Genomic DNA, 20,604 nt, shown 5'->3' with positions numbered 1-20,604 from the left:
GCCTTTGTATTATCCTTCTTGCTAACTAATTCAATAACCAATAGGAACTCAGTAAGGAACCTAGAGAATCATATTGACTCTGCATTTCTATTCGTTATCAGAAAATACATTACTAAAAATAAACTCAAAGCAACTACATATGATTGGACCGAATGTACTTTCTTTGAACAACTGAAAACATACAAAATTTTTGGACCCCCACAATGCCTTGAAAAATCATCTATATAATATGAGTTGCAACAAGCAAAGGGAAATTGTGATTGATAGGTGTCCTTTTACAACAATGAGTATAACAACTTTTTTCAAAATATCTAGACACCTTTTTTCAAAAGAAATAAAGAAAGACAGTTACAAATGATAGGTGGAGTATGAAATCTTCAACTTTATCTTTCTCTAACTGATTCCTATTAGTAGGGCCATGATTTCTATGATTGCTTCCCAAAAAATAACTCTCTTTTGGTGGGCCACTCACAAGTCTTGGTTATTGCTAACTTACTAACAAATTTCTACCACCTGGCATCAATAATCACCTTTCCTTCTGTAGTAAACCTATTCATTTTAGTTTCAATCTTGAATAGGGTGTCAATGAGTTCATTGAAAATGCATTTATCAATATCATCTTGGAAAATGGATGCCACCTATGGCAAGTCTTCAATATGATCAAAAGAATTAGACCATTCGTTTAAATCCTTTACTTTGCTATCAGAATCAACAACAAAATCAATTAAGGAATAAAAACCATTTGTTATTACTTTCATTTTCTTTTGTATGATTGCCAGCTTCCTTGTGAAAATTTTCAATAGGTATTTTATCTTGTCCATACCCTCCTTTACAACAATAAATTTATCCAGGAGATCTGGCTTTTTGGCTAACAAGAGTATCAATCTATCAAAGAACTACATGTATGGTCCCCATTGCTGAAATATTGGCTCAAGCCATCCAATTGCATCCTTGCATACCAGCTCTGCAGATTGTTGATTTATGAATGTATTATAAGCATCTTGAGATATTCTTTTCAAAGTGCTTATTTTATGCTTGAACATATTCATTGTGATACTTTTCTTAACTACATTGTCAGATTTAAGAGCCTCTATTTCCACATTCATTACATGTATTGGCACTGTTAACCCCATAGGTATTTCTTCTATTTGGGCCTCTACCTCTGTGGTGTGCTTTTCTTCTTCTATATGCTCGGGTACATGTACTGCCTTAACTGCTGCCTTGAGTTGCTCTTTGATGGATATTATTTTTGCTTCCAAATTTTGAATTTTCCCCTCCAACTCTTCTATTCTTTGTTTTTGTACATGGCTCATTTTGAGCTCTTCTTCATACATCTTTCTAATTTCAAGACATTCATTATATACTGCAACTAGTTTATCCTCAATTTCATCTACCTTTACCTCATTCATGAGAGCAAAGTGTTTAACCAAGACATGGTTCATAACTACTCTTTGCATGTGAGGTTTTATAGGTCAAAAGTATATTGCAAATCTAGAGGGGAATGGAAAGGGTTTTGGCGGGAGCTCAAGGCTTAGAAGCTAACATTTGAAATAGAAAGATCCCTCACAGAGGCAAAAGCAAAGTACAAATCTCTACGCAAGAAATTAAAGCTCCACACTAGGGGACCATAACATGCGATGATATTACTAAAGGAATTTCCTTAATCACTATAGTGTCTTTATTCATGCAAATTCCACCCTGTACATTTTCATCAACACCAATTTTTTCCAAGGCAATCAGAAGAGGACACCCTATAAAAAAAGACTAAGAACAAAGGAATCTTACGCATCTGAAGAAGTTTCCTATCATGAAGAGCTCTGCTCAAGCAAAAGGTTCTCCAGAGAATGCCAAATGAAGAAGCCACTGCAGGTAACAGAGTAGGAGACTGGGCATGTTAAAGGAAAATTTGCAAGCTAAAAAAAAAATCAACGCCAAGAATATACCAATCAAAACATGTTCAAAAGGTGATGCCACATCATATGAAAAGAGGCCATTTGCAAGGAAGCCTACGCCAAGTAAAGAAGACCACACCATCACATTCAACAACAAGCACATTGAAAAGAGGAGTCAATGATGGTCAAGGGAGTCGCTGACTTAAGAGAAGGTGCCACCATATAAAAAAAAAGGTTTGCGCAAAACAAGAAATAAAGTCAAGCCACCTTGGAAGCCCACATGAAGGGCATTTGGTTCAAATAAGGAAACTACTATTCAAATAGCAGGCAGGGCATTGAATTTAGAACCAGAGGCCCATGTTGGCAGCCTATAAAGATAAAGCCACAAGAGGAAGCAAAATCCACAAGAAGGCAGTGAATTAAGACAAAAAACCTGCACAAAGAGGGAAAGCATTTCAAAACAAAAGAGCACTGCCCATGCCATTCAAATATGAACCTCACGCATTAAAATGAAATCGCAGGTCAAAAATGCAGAGCACTATCAAGAAAAGAGGATGCCATACAGAGAAGCCACTACTAAAAATAGTGAAGGGAAGTTCACACAAAAAGAAGAAGGAAGCCGTCCTCTATAAAACAAGCACAGTCAAAGCAAGTTTCCACGCTGTCAAACAAATGAGGAGACCAGACACGTTTAAACAAACCCAACACTAATTCTCCACCAAAGTAAAGGGAAAGACTATGAAATGGTTTTATCCCACATTGGGTGGGTAACTTAGAAATTAGTTTTTAAAATACCATTTCAAGCATATTACATAACATCTTTAAGACAAGCACTTTTGAAGCAATAGTTGCATGTGGGGCCTTGCGCCCATGTGGTCGATGTGGAAGTGACGTCCGCCAGAGGGGACTAAGCATAATTTTACATGAAGATGCTAGCATGCTGATGTGACAATGGAGCTTAGGATGATGACACGTAGATTGATCTGATGACGTGCACATCTCCGCAAAAAAAGTTGCAAGGTCGATAAGTAATGTGGGGAAGCACAATTTTGACATGTGGCAGTGCGAGTCCCAAAAATGATGACATGGCAGGAACGTGCAAGTTGAGGCACGTGCAAAGGATCATGCTACGTGGCACGATCGTGCGGTTGGTGCTTCCCCACAAAATAGAGTTGTAGGAATTTAAATAATGTGGGGAAGCAGATTTTTGATAGGTGGCACTAGGTCCTTGCGGTGCTGACGTGGCATCTGAGAGCAGTGGTCGACCAATTAGAGGCTGCCACATGGCAGAAAGGTTGGTCAAACATGGGTTGACCCAAATTATAAGGCAAGGGCAATATTAAGGAATAAAAAAATAATAATATTTTATTATTATTTTTAAAAAAGAAAAAATGACGTGCATCTTTTTAAAAGTTCAAAATAGGCTCTTTTCTAAAGTTTAAACTTTAGAAACTTTTAAATTTTTGAAAATATATTGAGTGCAAGCCTGAACTTTCAACCAGAGGGGCAATTTTCAAATGAAGATTTAGTGGGTTTCCGATAAGCTAGATATGCACTCCAATATACTGTCAAAATTGGGAAAAGATGAACTATCCATTTTTGGAGTCAGTTCTTACACAGGTAGCAACGTGTTCAAGCTATACCAGGTTTTCTCCCAAGTTCCCAAATTGTAATTATTTTCAGGTATAGAGGGTCAGATTTGATTCCTAACAAGGTGATAACTTAAATGTGGTTAAAAGATAGTTAAGATTCAGTTTGGGTCGATTTCTGATCACATTCATTCAGTAAAAGTTAAGATTTCATCAGCATTCCAATGGGTAAATTAGATATTTTGGTGACTCAGCAAGGTTTCATCATTTCAACAGAGATATTTTGCAAGTCAGTAATAGAAATGATGAAACAAGATCAGATCAGAATGGGAGATGGAAGGAAGAAGTTATTTAGTTATAGAGGATTGCATTTCAAATGGACACTTGTCACTTGAAGATCAGATCTGAGATTCTTTCCTTCGCTATATCTTTCTATCTTTCATTCTTTCTAGGGGTTCCAATTTTTTGTGACTGAGAGACCATTGGTGGTTCCAATCTTGAGTTCTCTCAAATCTGTGATACAATTTTTCTCAGTGATTCTTCCTGTTATGAACAACATATTGTATTCCTTTTGAGGCATTTGTATTACACAGTCATTCTTTGTGTATCTTTTGAGTTTTTGTATGCAGATGTTGTATTCTTTTCAATGAAATTAATACAAAGAGCCTCATCTTTTAGTTTCATTATGATTCTCATCTCCTTTTGTTGTTATTTGCAATTTTCTATGTTTAAGAACTAAGAGCTTGAACCCAGTTACATCCCCTTAAGGTTTTATATCAGAATATATTTTCTATTGGAACAAAGCTCCAAGTAAATTCTTGTTTATACTAATAGGATTGCAGGTTACACCAAAAGGATATCACCATAATTATGAGAGTTTTAATGAATATTGATGTCTATTTGCAAGTCAAGAAGATAGACCATATACCTGAATATATGAGTATATTTTAGGTATCCATCTATATGTGAAGATTCAGTTAGTGCCCAATGGATAAGGGACTGGTCAGCTTGAAGGATACATGTTCGTTGTTGTTGCATACCTGGTTATGCCAAGAAACCATATCAAAATGAATATCATTTTCCCATTTTATGTTTTGAAGAACTATAAGTGTAGGTCATGGATTATTTGTGGTTACTTTCCTTGGTTATGATTAGCTACTGTGATCAAGAGATTTACCAGCAAATTGAAGAAGAATATTGACCATATCTGCTATAGAGGGTAGTCTTGTAATGAAGTATCAAGAGAAATTAGACAAATCCTTCAGGTTTTCCCACCTTGGTTTTGTAGAGCCTAAAGTGAAGTGAGTCCTGATATGACTCTGTTAATTGGCCCAGAACTAAGATTTAGCCTTGCTGAATATAGGATTTAGCTCATCCTTAGGCATGTTCCTAGTCTTTGTTTCTTGGTATCAGGTTTAAATTTATCTGGTATGTTCTTTACCAAAAAGAACACCAACAAAAGGTTCTAAAAAAAAAAGTAGGCTTGTGTAGAGAAGGAGGGACCATTTCTTTATTCATCAATAAAAACTACCAAAAGAATTCAATAATGGCCAATCTAGGGGGTAACAATTTATGTTGAAGGTGAGGAGGCTATGGGCATGCATAGAATCTCATTAGTGTGCACTCTTTGAATAAAAAGATGTTTCCCCAGTTATGATCTAACTTTGTTTTCTCATGTAGAAATGAGGGCCTAAGAAAAAACTTCAAAACATTTGGTGCCCTAAAGAAAGTATGATCTAATTGTCTCATGATAACATAACTGAATAAATTGAAAAACACAAGTGCATTTGAACAATGAAAGTTTTTATCCCAAATTTGAGTCCATAATTGCACAAGTAACTCACCAAATTCATTAGAGGTCTAATCAATGAAGTCCAGGCTGATGTAACCAATGTAGTGATCAAGAATAAGATGCATTAGCACTGAGTAATGGTGGAATGTGAAATTCTTCATTTGTCCCTTCTTTGCACTGACAAGTTGATTGTGCATGTTGTCCATGATAAAGGCTACATAGTCATACTCCTTGTGGTGGAAGGGGTCCTGTATATCACATTCCATCAAGAACAAGGAGCCATAAACACAATCCTCTGCACTATCACTCCCTAGAACTTTGTGTAACCCATATAATGTGTTCTTGAAATAATTTTTTAATCTGCTTAAGGGCAAAAAATCCCCTACTTTCTTTGGAATCATCCCTACCTTTTTCACATTATAAGGGATGTGAGGCAACATGACATTGTTTACAAAGTAGGTCTTATTATTCCCAAATTTCCTCTGTAGGTCTTCAAGATCAATAGGCACATCCATTTTCTCTTCCAATCCAAAAGCTTCTATAAAAGAAGTTATATCCAGTGTGCACAAAAAAATCCCATTGTGTCTTTGAAATTTCCTAGTAACTAGATTGTAGGAATTTATCAATGCTTTCAATAGGTCTACATCAACAAATACATTTGGAAAAATCAACTTGGCCATGTTTTTGTTCCATGGGTTACAGACTAGCACCTTTTCTATCCTATTCTGGTAGAAATATAAAAACAAGTTGAAACCATCAATTCTAGGGCACTGTGCATCCCTAACCATGAAATAAGGGTCTCTAAAGATTTGGTCATTAGCTAAGATATAATTCGACGACCCTAGAAGAAGTTTCAACCAATCGGTAGCATGCTTGTTGGGCTTCCTAACCCTTTGTTTCTTCTCAATCTTAGCAGTACTCTTCTTTCTTTTTCCTTCTGCTGTGACTCTACCACATCATCTCCTTCATCTTCAACCTCAACCTCTTCTTCAAGAACCTCTTCTACTTCCTTTTCAGCCATCTTTTCTACAAATTATAATTTGAATCCTTGCATAGCAACACATAAATCATGAAGCTATGGAGGCTTGAATAAAAGTTTTAGAACAAGGATACAATTTCTTTAGAGTGGTAATATCATGGACATTCAATCAAATATTTATGTTTTATTGATTCAATCCACCAGCTTTTTAATTAATTCTACATGCATGAGAATTTAATGCCACCTTGCTAGGTTGACAATAAAGAATATCAACTGTGAAATTTGATCCTGATGTCCTTTTCATTGTTTTAGTTTACTTGGCTATGGTGATCTTGTCCTTTTTTGAACTGGTATGACACTTCAGCAGCTTTCTTTTCAAAATTTGGACTTTTGTTCTTACGCTAAGTCAAGTTCCCCAATCTTCATAACCCCAAAGACACCCTCGACTAGCCTTTATGCTCCCTTGGTGAGCCTTTAAAACATCCCTGGCATAGACACATTAGGAATTTTTAAACACTACATTGAAATTTCCTTTACGCCCATACGTGCCCCTTTATAGCATAGAATCTCAAACCTTCACAACTGATATCTTTGCTCTTACATGTCAAACATTGCTCGTATGAGCCTAAAAACCCTTGCTACTATCTTCTCTTTACCCTTTATGCTCATATGCATACACACTAGTGGAAGCTTGAAAATTCCTTTACGTTGCTTTGTTCACTTCATTACTCGAGACATTGCAATTCTTTAAACATTCATCCTCTGGTCATATGATCTAGGCTTTACCTGTGGCACCATAATGCCCCTTGTCTTTTCCTTATTCCTCCTTTACATTCACACATGTTACCCTATCCTCGTAACACTAGAAAGCTTCTATAAATGGCATCCCGCTCTTACATTTTTCCTTTCTTGCATAAGCATAGAGCCTTGTATTCATTCCTTCACTTCACCTTTTACGCTTATATGCTCAAGCTTCACTTGTAACCATGAAGAAAGGATGAAAAAACTCTTTGTTCATATGCTTATCTTGCAAGCATAAAGGCATAATGACAAAAATTCACCTTTCACTAATCAATGACCTAGATTGTAGCATAAACAGATAGAAAATAACATCATCATTGATTTTTAGCATATGCAAAATTGAGAACTTAAGTCATCTACCACATGGGTTAGGCCCATTAGATGTTTGTGATTTTTCACCACTTGATTTTATTACACAGGGTTGTTCTGACAACTCAACAGGTCCCACTTTGAATCGATCAGTGTTATAAACTAGCTTTACGATTGTTCGCGAGCCTAAAGATCATATGCACGTAAACACAACTGCATCTCACCTTTGCTCTTACAAATCCACTTTATCCTTAGAATTGTAAAACATTTTGTGCATTCTTACAAACCATTCCTTTTCGCTATGCTAGGGTATTATGCTCTTATGCCATCCATTAGTACATAGATGCATAGACCTCAACTCAACACCTTTCTGCCCCTTCGCTCAATTGCTTACTTGTATTCCCATAAAGTGACACAACACACATCCTTCAAGACCTTTTATGATCACATGGTCAACACTACATCATATGACTGAGAATACTTCTTCAAACCTCTTCCGATCACTCATTTAACTATTCACCATAAAGCTATAAAATTTCTTTCAAAGCATGAAAAAGCCTTTACGTTTCTTTGCTCAATGACCAAACATATTATCAAGGAGACTCTAAATGAACTATTCTGCTATTACAAAATACAAAAGCGTATGCTGGTAAAACAAAACATCTTTACACTCTTATGTTGCACTATAAAATGTGACCACAAAAACAAGAGGAAGAAGGTATTTTGCTCTCACGTGAAACCCTACACTATAAAACCCTAAAGGGCCAAATTTTGAGCACTTTACAAATCTTTTTAAAAATTTTAAAAGATGACCTAGGGTTTTTCACACTTAGGGTATTTTAATGGCTGGGTTGAGAGACAAACCTTGACAATTTAATAAAATTTGACCACACACAAAATCAAGGCACGACTAGGGTAACCTAAAAATATGAAAATTATAAGGAATGAAAACACTAATATGCAAATTACGATGACCTAACTAATTTTTCACCAAAATTTTAGATTTTTCTATACTGTGAAAAATTAGACCAACACATTCATCCTTACATTTGAATTCACAACTTGACCTTTTATTTATACATTATAGATTGTAAGGTCATCTCATTTACAAGTTACATTTACCAATAAAAATTGCATCAATCGGCTATAAACATTACATGAAACAATTAAACTTTATTTCCCAAAACAATGAAATCCTTCATTGGCCGACCCTGCTCCAAAAACAATTTCTAGTGTTAACCAAGTGAAGCTCGGTATACATTGCAAACTCTACAAAATCTTTTGGAGACTGAGTGAACTTGGTAAAAACTAATTTTCCTTCCTTGACCTTGTGAGGTTAGTAGAAACTGACTTTTTCCAAAAAATCCTTTGATGCCTGAGTTTGATGCCTGAGTGAGCTCGGTAGAAACTGTCTTCACAACATAACTTCTAGAAATGCTAAGTAGACTCTATAATTCACTTTGTTGACCAACTGAGCTTGATAGACTCTATCTTTTTCTTTTCTGACCAACTGAGCTTGGTAGACTCTATCTAATAACTGATATGAAATTTGTGTAACATCAAAGACAACATGAATTTGAACAATTGTATCCAACAATCTCCCTATTTGGCATTGATGGCAACACATGTCATAGCATAATGAAATTTGAAAACAAGTCTAGAAAATTTCTCCCTCTTAGATTTTATTTCACAAACTTCTCGAAATACAATAATCTCCCTCTATAAAGGAATTAAATAGCTTCTTAAACAAATTCAAATTTTAGAAACATATTCAGAAAGATATGACAATATACTCTCCCTCTTTGACAACACATGCCAAAGAAAACACAAGCCAAATGAGTAACAATGCACCTTAAAATACTAATTCATATGCAATTTTCCCTTGATTATGGTGCATCAACTGATAGATTTTCAACTTGGTACCTATTGATGCATCACTAAAGCTTCATTTTAGTGAGCTTCAGATTGGGGAATGACCCCTAACTTACCTCTTAGATACAAAAATGCATCCTTAGGTAATAGTTTGGTGAATATGTCAGCAATTTGTTCATTTGTATGGACATATTTCAATATGATCTCCTTATCCTGCACCAATTCTCTGACATAGTGATATTTTATTGCAATTTGTTTGGTTTTTGAATGCATCACGGGATTTTTAGATATGTTGATTGCACTTGTATTGTAACAAAACATAACAATAGGTTCTTTGATTTCCTCCTTCATGCCTTCCAATAACTGTTTAAACCAAACAATATTAGAATAGTTTACTACTGCTGCAACATACTTTGTTTTAGCTATAGATTGGGATGTGCAATTTTTCTTTTTACTTGTCCAAGAAACCAACCTTTTTCTAAGAAAGAATGCTCCTCCACTTGTACTCTTTCTGTCATCAATGTTTCCTTCCCAATCTACATCAATAAACACTTTCAAGTCTAGATTACCTCAAAATTTGTACCATAATCCATAATCTTCAATGACTTTCAAGTATCTCATGATCCTTTTGATTGCCATCATGTGAGTTTCTCTTGATTTTGCTAAAAATCTTGCTACAATACCAACTGCAAGAGCAATATCCAACCTTGTATGAATTACATATTGTAACTTTCCAATCATAGATCTATATAATAGTTGATCTACCTCCTTTGATTCATCATCCTTGGTAAGCTTTAGTCTAGTGCACATAGGAGTTCCAACTAGTTTGCAATCCTCCATACCAAAATTTTTTAGTATCTCCTTGATTTATTTAGACTGAGTGATGTAGATACCATTCTTCCTTTGTTGAATTTGAAGACCAACAAAGAATTTAATCTCACCAAACATTGACATCTCAAATTTCTTGTTCATTTTATCTAAAAACTCTTTGCATAGATCATCAGTTCCTATAAACAAAGTATCATACACAAATATTTCTACCAAAATAATCTTTTTATCTCATCCTTCCTTGATATACAAGCTACTATTATCATTAGTTCTTTGAAAACCAATCTGAATAAGATAGTTATGAAATCTTTCATACCATGCTCTAGGGGCTTGTTTTAAATGATACAATGCTTTGTGTAATTTGTAGACCATGTCCTTCTTGTTTGGATAAAAAAAACCTTTAGGTTGCTCAATGTAGACTTCATCATCTAGAATACCATTGAGAAAAGATGATTTGACATCCATCTAATAAACCTTAAATTATTTGTATGCAACATATGCAAGTAAGGTCCTAACACGTTCTAATCTTGCAACAGGAGAAAATGTCTCTCCATAGTCTATTCCTTCTTCTTGAGATTAGCCTTTAGATACCGGTCTAGCTTTGTTCCTTGACACTTTGCCATCTTCATTCAACTTATTTCTGAATACCCACTTAGTTCTAATCACATTTTTATGTTTAGGCCTAGGTACAAGAGTCCATGTTTTGTTCTTCTCTATTTTCTCCATCTCTTCATTCATAGCCTCAATCTAACTTTCATTTTCTAATGCATCTTTGACACTTCTAGGTCCAAAATCAGCAACTAAACAAGTACCTTTTAGTTTACTTCTTGTCATAGTACCTTCAGATTTGTCTCCAATGATCTAATCTGGTGCATGATGTCTCCTAACATACTTGGCTAATACAGGTTCCTTTCCTTTTGAATGAATTGCATTGTCATCTTCTTGGGCTTCAACTTTAGGTTCTGGTTGTTTTGGTTGCTAGTTAGGTCCTTTAGACTCAGTAGGCATTGGCTCGGTAGCATCTAAATGTGACTTGGGTTCTTATAGCTTAGTTTGAACTTCTTGCAACTTAGTTACTAAAGACTCAGGAGTAGAAGATTCCTGATTGACAGATGTATTTGGCAATGTATCAGGTTCAATGAAAACAAATCTCCTATAATCTTCTGGTTCCTTTTTGATTTTTTCTTCAGTCCTTTTTGCAAACTCATCAACTTTCACATGCGCACTTTCTATGACTTTGTGAGTATATAAATTCAAACATCTATATGCTTTACTTTTTCAAGAATATCCTAAAAATATTCCTTCATCACACTTCACATCAAATTTACCTTTTCTAGATTCTTTCAAAATATAACATTTTCTTCCAAATACCTTTAGGTAACTTACATTGGGTTTATAGCCATACCATAACTCATAGGGAGTTTTGAATGAGTCATTCTTCAGCTATACTCAGTTCAAGGTATGAAGTGCAGTGTTGATAGCTTCCTTCCAGTATTTGATAGCGATATTCTTTTCAATCATTAAGGTTCTTGCATAGTCAATGATAGATCTATTCCTCCTTTCAGCTATTCCATTCTGCTCGGGAGTTCTAGGTGCTGATACCTGTCTTTTGATTCCTCTTTCAATGCAAATTTATTGAACTCATGGGAGACAAATTCACCACCTCTATTTGACCTCAAGCATTTTAGTCTTTTGCCTATTTCCTTTTCTACTCTAGCCAAATACCACTTGAAATTTTCTACACAAGTTAGTAAGCACAATTTCCAAAACTTCTTCAAACTGATAGTTCTTACTTTTAAAGCTAGTCTTTCCCATCTTACCAATCTGACAATTCTTGCATAAACCAACATCAAGTTTCTTTATACTAGGAATGCATCTTACTTTTTTGAATTTGTTTATTTTCACCAAGTTATCAAAGTTCCCATGACACAACCTACTATGCCATAACCAACTTTCTTCAACTCGAGCAATAAAATATGAACATTCACCAAGTTCAAGATAGAAAAAGTTACCTTTAGTTTGTATGCCTAATCCAATCAACTTTCCTTTGTCATCTAGTAGTCTTGCTTTTCCATGCATGAATTTCACTTTGAATTCATTATTGAGTAGGTATGTCACACTCAACAGATTGTGTTTTAGTCCTTCAACCCAATAGGCATTATCACATACAAGCTCTTTGATTAGTGAGATTCTTCTTCTTCCTTTTATGCAACAAGGTTCATTATTACCAAACCTCACACTACCACCATCATAGTATTCAAATTGTTCAAAATTTTTTTTGTCACCAATCATATGATGAGAGCAACCACTATCTATGATCCATGTATCATTTTTGCTCACATGAGAAATAAGTGCCATTTTATCTTCCTCGTCATTATCAGATTCATCTTTCATAGCAATGTAAACAATTTCATCTTCTTCTTCATCAGAATCATTAGAATCCTTAGCCATGAAACATGTTTTCTAACCTTTGTCCTTGAATGATTTGAAGTCTTTCTTGCCATTTCATTTGTGACCTTTCTTCTCATCCTTATTTTTCTTGTTTGGGCACCTAGTAGCAATATGTCCAATTTCCTCACATAAAAAATAGATTAGAGGAACCTCACCTTTGTATTTTCTTCTGCCTCTAGAATATTTCCTTACTAGTAAAGCTTCAACCACCTCAAGATCACTGTCAGAACTCTGTTCTTATTATTCTTCACTTTCTGACTGAGAATCTTTTATTTTCTTACCTTTTTCCTTGAGAGAAAGCTTGGCTTCAAATGCTAATTCAATGTTCTTGGCCTCTAAATTTATCTTATTATTTTCCTCACATCTTCTTTCTTGAATTGTAGAAACTCTAATTGCATAAATGGGAAGTAATTTTCTAAGAACTTTACTTACAATAGCTTCCTCCTCAATGTCTCCTCCAAAAGCCTTGATTGCACTGACAACTACTTTGACTCTTTCAACATATTTGACAATATTCTCATCCTCTCATCCTCATTTGATAAAATTGTCCTCTTAGACTTTCTGCTTTGGCTCTTCTCACATTGTCATCGCCTCCATAGAAATCTTTTAGCTTGTTCCACATTTCAAAGGCAGTTTTGTAGTCCTTGACATCATCAAATTCTTCATAGCTTAGGGTAGATGCAATGTCTCTCATCATGGTGTTATGAGTCTTCTTCTTAGCAATGTCATTAGCAGATAATGTACCCGGAGTTAAATATGCTTGATCAAGATATTTCAATCCTATATCTCCAATGGAAGCCAGATGGAGTCTCATGAGACCTTGCCATGCTGAAAATTTATCTTTGTTAAGCCTTGGAATTTCCCTCTTGTAAGACATCCTGATCTTTAACTTAGATCCTTGAAATATTTCTTGCAAGCACCAAGTGCTCTAATACCAATTGTTGAAAATATAGATGAAGTAACTGAGAGGGTGGGTGAATCAGTTACCACAAAAAAAATTCCACAGATCCCTTAGATGTCTTATAAAACTAGTCAGTGCTATCACTTGGTAGCCAAACAAAAATTGTTATAACTCGGTAGATGTATGTTAACTTATTAAGAATTCACAAAGATTTAATATGCATGCATAAAAGAAAAAAAATCAACACAAGAGACACTAGATTTAACGTGGAAACTCAATATGGGAAAAACCACCAAGTAACTAGCTACCAATTTTCACTCTTCTGAAGTGAACCCTATTAGGAGCCAACCCTATTAAAGGTTACAAAACACACTGTTAGGTGTGACCTTGTTAGAAGATTTAAGCACCCTGGTAGGAGTGGCCTTACTAGAAGACTTAAGAACAATTCAATAGAACTGTCCACCTTGTTAGAGGGTTTACAAAATGGCTATTAAACCAAATCTATTAAAAGATTTAGGAATTACTGCTACAATGGTGAGAAATTAATAATAAGTGACCTAAATGAGATGCAACTAAACTTGCTATTATAGATCTCTATTCTACTTTACTAGATCCTCTCTGATCAAATACAAATTTGCTACTCCTTAAGGATATCTAATCCTTATTCAAAATTCACTTACATTTCCTCTTCACACAATCAACTCACTTGCATGCTTGCTCATTCATTCATCCTTACATTTGAATTCACAACTTGACCTTTTATTTATACATTATAGATTGTCAAGTCGGCTCATTTAAGAGTTACATTTACCAATAAACATTACATCAGCCAGCTACAAAAATTACATGAAACAATTAAACTTTTTTTCCCAAAATAATGAAATCCTTCATTGGTCGACCCTGCTCGGTAAACACTACTCCAGAAATGATTTCCAGTGTTAACCAAGTGAAGCTCAATAAACACTGTGAACTCTGCAAAATCCTTTGGAGACTGAGTGAACTTGGTAAACACTAACTTTCCTTCATTGACCTTGTGAGCTCAGTAGAAACTGACTTTTGCCACAAAATCCTTTGATGCCCAAGTGAGCTTAGTAGAAACTATCTTCACAATGTAAGTTCCAAAAACACTCGGTAGACTCTGTAATTCGCTTTGCTAACTAACTGAGCTCAGTAGACTCTGTCTTTTGCTTTGTTGACCAATTGAGCTCGGTAGACTCTGTCTGATAACTAATATGACATTTGTGTAACATCAATGACAACACACATTTGAACAATTGTATCCAACATTAAGTGTAGCAAAATTAACTCATGCAATACCTCCAATATTAGTATTTGGCTATTAGAATACAAAAACATTTTTTTGGTCAAGAAAGAAAACCAAACATATGATAGTATGTAATTGATCCACCGCTTCTTCATCATGTCTATAATTGTTGTCAATCTTCTAACTCATCTCAATACTTCATAAAAAATTCAAACAAACATCAAATTTCATTAAAATCGTCAAATGTTTACATCGATGAATGGTTCCTTTGTAGAAAGCTTATAAATAAATATCTCACATCTCTTCTCCATTTTATTCAACAATTCTCAAGTAAAATCTGGTCAAAAGCTTGAAGATAATTTGAAGCATGAAGAGTATGTTTTGTGTGAGTATGGCTCCTCTAAGAAGAGGAAAAATTAAAGCTTCCATTTTCAGATCAATGGGTCATTCCATAACAATCTATTATGGCAACCTTAGAAGAATGATAGGAATTTGGTTTTCTTTCGATGAGAAGATGACTGGGAAGAAGAATGTTATGAGCTTTGCCATTGAAATAGCTTCAATGCATGAGCATCTCACCAAATTGGCTTGCTTGATTCTCTTCCTCGCAACACAACAGAAGTTTCTGCTCTGATATGTCTTGGAAATTTGCTATGAGATGTCTAGATTAATGAAGTATTGTAATTGAGAAGGATGTTAAATTTGAGAACTTGTTATATAGATTGCATTTTCTATTTGATTTCACCAGATAAGATTATTTTTTAATTTTTATGTTGATGAATGTTGAAACTTTTTGAAATTGATTGTATTAGTTTTTTATTGATACTTTAGATTACACTTTATGATCTTTATTATAATTTTCTTATTTTACTCACTATTCAAATAATAGATTATGGAATATGACTTAAAATATTAATATGAAAAATTCTCTTATCTAGCTTACTGTTCTTATAATGGATTATGGATCATGATTTGAAAGTTGGCCTTAAAAACTCTCTTATCTAATCCACTGCCCTAATAATGAATTGTAGATATGATTCTAGATATTGACACAAATGTTTTCTCTTCTTTAGCTCACTATTTTGATGATGGATCATAGAATATGATACTAAATATTAGGACAAAAAATGCACACATTCTTTTCCCTAATTCAATGTTGTAATAAGATACACACATTCTTTTCTTTATTTATTGTCATTACAATGAACTATACTTTATGGTCCTAAACTTTAACACAAAATATTCACACATTCTTTTCTACAATATACTATTCTATGATAGATAATACAATATGATTTGAAATATTGATATAAAGTACAATTCAAATAAATTTTTTTTTGGTACTCATCAAAACATCCAAAGTGTTACTATTCTAAACCTAATCAAATATTCAAATTTCTTAAAACTATAAATTATATTTTTATCTTATACTTACAAGAATCTATGTCAACTTGGTTTCTAGATTGTCAAACTTTTAGAGAATATTTTGTTGATTTTATCTACAACAACCAATTTTTTATTTGGCTGAAACTAATCATCCAAGTAAAGGCTTAGAAAGTGAAGGTACAAACGTGTTGTTTAATTTTGGGGGAGTTTGTTAGTAATTGTCGGCATCTTCGTACACAAGTGAGAAAATATTTTCTACTATATATTAGATGATCTATTTTAAGAGCCCATTTTCTAATACAAGGTCTAAAATTGTGAATGCTTGAAACATAAAGTAATAGGTGTTTGGATTGCGAAAATCTGGTCAAAAATGAATTGGTAGAACTAGTAAAAGTAAAAAGTGAAGTTCTATGGATTGTGAAAATCTGATTAAAGAATGGGAAGAAATGTATTTATATTATTGAAATAAAATTTAATTAATGTTAAGAGTAGACTTTATTGTATTTGGGTAGGCTAGTACTATTGTATTTTTGCACAATTAATGAATTAGTTCAATATCAATCATTCAATAAGAATGAACTATTTTAAAATATTTTCAACTAGTTAATAAATTTTATTAATATTTAGATTTCTACTTTTTATGAAATTAGTTATAGATTACTTAAATATACTAGTATATAAATAATCACTTTTTATGATAAAATTTGGTTAGCTCAATTTAGTCATTTTAGTGATTATTAAAAAGAAAGAATGATTTAAATTAAGCAAACATATATAATTAACAAAAAGAGACTTCATAGTACTAAAATATAAATGGTTAGTAAAGAATGAATAATTTAAATTAAAAAACAATTTACTTTCTTAAAAAATTACATTAAAAAAATTAAAATCTCAATATCACTCCACTTTCTATATATAATAATAATAATTTTTATAAATAAATTTTTATTTATTATTTACTCTTCATCTCAAATTAAATTATGATCACATCCAAAGTGATACCTCCCTTAACTTACATTTAATTACCTTTATGACTAAAAAGTACAAATAACTTATTGTTGGTAAACAGATTTGTCACTGTAAAAATGGCCCAACAAAGTGTATGTGGCAAACTATTCACAACAGTTGGATAGACCCTTGATATGTGGCCTTCCTCTACATTTAGAGGGGCAGCTCCCTTGTATGATATAATTGTGATTTTTTTTCGAATAAATATGAAATCAAACTTTAAAAGATGAGAAAGTTCATGATGATGAATGCACCAAATGACTTCATAGCTTCCTTGAATTAACATAAACCGCTAATAACAACAATCAAGATCTATGCTTGAGAACTATTACTAGCACAATGCTAATCCAAAGATTCATAAACATCTGCACAATACCGTAAGAATGCTCACTGCAAAAAGAATCAACATTTCTAACAATTTAAATTCAAAAGAAGAGAACTCAAATTGTTTTTCTTGCACCAACAACCTAAGAGGAATTTTTGATTACAAAGATAAAACTTGTACACATTTTCCAAATATTATCTTCTGATCGAAATTTTAGCATAGTGTTGCCTTTTTCTAAAGTCCAAACAGTCCCTTTACAAAGCCAAAAATGACTCTTTATATAGACACTAAGGTTAAGAACTACCCCTCTGTGGTTAATAACTACTTCCCAAATATGTAATTTGGGTGAGGTTTATTAACCTCTACAAAATCAACCAACTATGATCTAAAACTTAGAACTTACATCTTTCGAGAAGAAGATTCAATAATCAATCCTTATCGATTCTCTTTTTGATCTTTGAATCATTTATTCAAATTACATCACTTTATTCATGAAAACATTTCGACCTTTTCGTGAAGAAATCAAGAAGGTAAGACATATACACGTCCACCAAATGGTAACTTTATGTTTCTAATCTCTCTCTCTATATATATATTCCAAAGCTTGCTCTTCTTCTATGGGAAATTGTGACTTCATTTAGAGCATTACAATATTGTAACTTTATCACCAGAAAAATTATCACATTCTCCATATTGTGTAGGTGTATATCATCACAATTCGGGTATTCTGTAATATAATCCATATGTAACAAGTGGCTTAATTCATGTAACAACTAGGAAAGTTGAGGATTTTGTTCATCATTGATGCTGGTCATTCTGGTACACTGACCGTTGACGAGCACCCATTTCTATAGATTACTTTGTGCAATATTTATATGTATAATGCATGTGTACCGTGAACTTGAAGGATTTCATTATGGTTTTTGATGGGAAGCCATAGGAAAAAGTTCTTGATAACTCAGAGCAAATATCTTTTGATGAAGATTTAAGCTATGAAGGTAGATTTGATTTGCCTTGCAAAAGACTAAAAAGTGTATCCCAAACACAATATCTCGGCATAAGATTTCCTTCTCGAGAGGCCTTTGGTCAAATTAGCTTGCCACTTCTCTATAAATTGTAAAATATCCCTCTTACATGCACAGCGACAAGTATTTTCCCAAATGATGATCTTGTCTATCTATGAATCCACATTTTGCATGCATCTTTGCATAGGAATTCCAATGAACCATTTATGAAATATCCAAAACTTTGTATCCATTTTCATCAGAGCTTCCTTGTAACATACTGATGCTATCAACCAAGAGTTGGGCTGCCCGATGGCCTTCCTTAAGGGAGCTCTATTAAAACAAATGTTGGGTCTTGTCAAGTCTTTGTCTTCACCAAGATCCATAACTAAGGTGGTAGCTTCTTCGAATTCTCAGAGGAATGTATTTACTTCTACAATCACATCCCTTTGTATATTAGGTAATACTTGCAATCTATGAGATGACATGTGGCTGTAGTTGTGGCACTGAAATGCCTTCCTTATGCGGATTGGATGTGACCATTATTTCCTTAGTTATGGTTGAATTGATCAATGGACATTATATCAAATAGTTCCCCTGCTTTGTTATGGTTATGCCACTACCATTCTGAATGTTGCGGCTGAAAAAATGAAGGGAAGTTGGTCACAAGAACCATATACCTTGTCTATAATTGCTAAGATCTCCTCTATGTGGACTAGAGAGAAATAGAAGTTGGCCAAGCAGTCCACATACCCTATCTATGATTCTTGCATTGCATACACATATTTCCTTTTCCATTCTTATTCTCATGCCTTGTTTATGATCGGGCTGATCAATAAACATTTTGTCAAACAATTTCCGTTTGAGTCCCTTTTGACCACTCACATTACCATTACTTCAGGAAAGGTGTGAATCATCGTGCCTGCTCTTCCAAGACTTCGAATTACTCCACCAAGCTCTCTACCTTTTACCTTATCTGTGGTTATGTTTGCACTGCACAGTGGAGAAGGAATGTGAATAAGAATTGAGGGAGTGTGGTCTCCTCTATGCCCGGGCTGGAGGTGGCACCTTCAAACTCACATGGAACACTAAATTGATGCAAAAATGCGTTAACAATTTCCTCCAACACTTTACTTGTGCCATAGGTTGAAAGACGTGTATAAGATACTTTTCAGTTTCTTCGAATCATTTGGAGCTCTTCATCATATACAAAGCTTGTCAAAACTGGACGCCTTCTCTTTGACTCTGTAGTTTACCCATTCTCTCCACTTTTCAATCTTTTACTTTTATCAACTGAAAAAGGAGGTTAATAACCGTCTTGAAAATGTGTGTTTTGAACTTCTAACACTCTGTTATGGCAGCCTCAGAAGAAAGATGGGAGTTTGGTTTTCTTTCTGTGAAAAGAAGAATGTCATCAGATCCGCCATTGAAATAGCTTCAATGTATGAGCCTCTCATTAAAGTGGCTATCTTTATTCTGCTCCTCGCTGTACAACGGAAATTTCTGCTCTGATATGGGTTGAAGATTTTCTGTGGTTGTCTGGAATAATAACGTATTGTATTTGAGAAGGATGTAAAATTTGGAAATTCATTCTTATATAGAATGTTTTCTTTGTTTGATTTCACCTGCTGAGATGTCTTTTTTCTGTATGAGAAAACTTGTTTTTGTTTCTACAATGTTTTTCTTTCTTGAATTATCGCCTTTAGAGATGTTATTAACAGAGTAAATGGTTTGTCAATCCAATGGTATGATACAAAACTATGACTTCAGGAAGGTGCACAAAAGACTGGATTACTTCGTGAGTGTTTTTAATGGATTGAAATTTCAGTGCTGTTTATGGAAGAACAAATTATGACATTACTTAATGGAATGGAATGATTCATATCTCTGATTGAAACATTACAAAAATTACACTGTGCATTTTATAGACGATGAAGTCACTGCATTCTTTCTTCTATCATTTGACTGTTAATTTTCTCTGTCTCAGCATTTTGATTTTATATCTCTTGACGCAATGATGGGTCTGAGCTTTTAGAAATTATAGTCATCTGACATGGTTATCCATCAAATTCAAACCTTTGAAATACTAAATCAATTGAGTTTCCATAAGATACGCTCATAAATATTGAAAGTTTCTGAAGTTAATTGTGTATATATATTATATGTCTTGAAGTCTAAGAACATATATCATGGGTCGTCATTT

Source organism: Cupressus sempervirens, chromosome 2, assembly GCF_028749045.1.
Source record: "Cupressus sempervirens isolate cs-2001-9-10 chromosome 2, ASM2874904v1, whole genome shotgun sequence".
Lineage (NCBI taxonomy): Eukaryota > Viridiplantae > Streptophyta > Pinopsida > Cupressales > Cupressaceae > Cupressus > Cupressus sempervirens.
The sequence above is the reverse complement of the archived record's forward strand: the minus strand, read 5'-3'. Positions refer to the sequence as shown.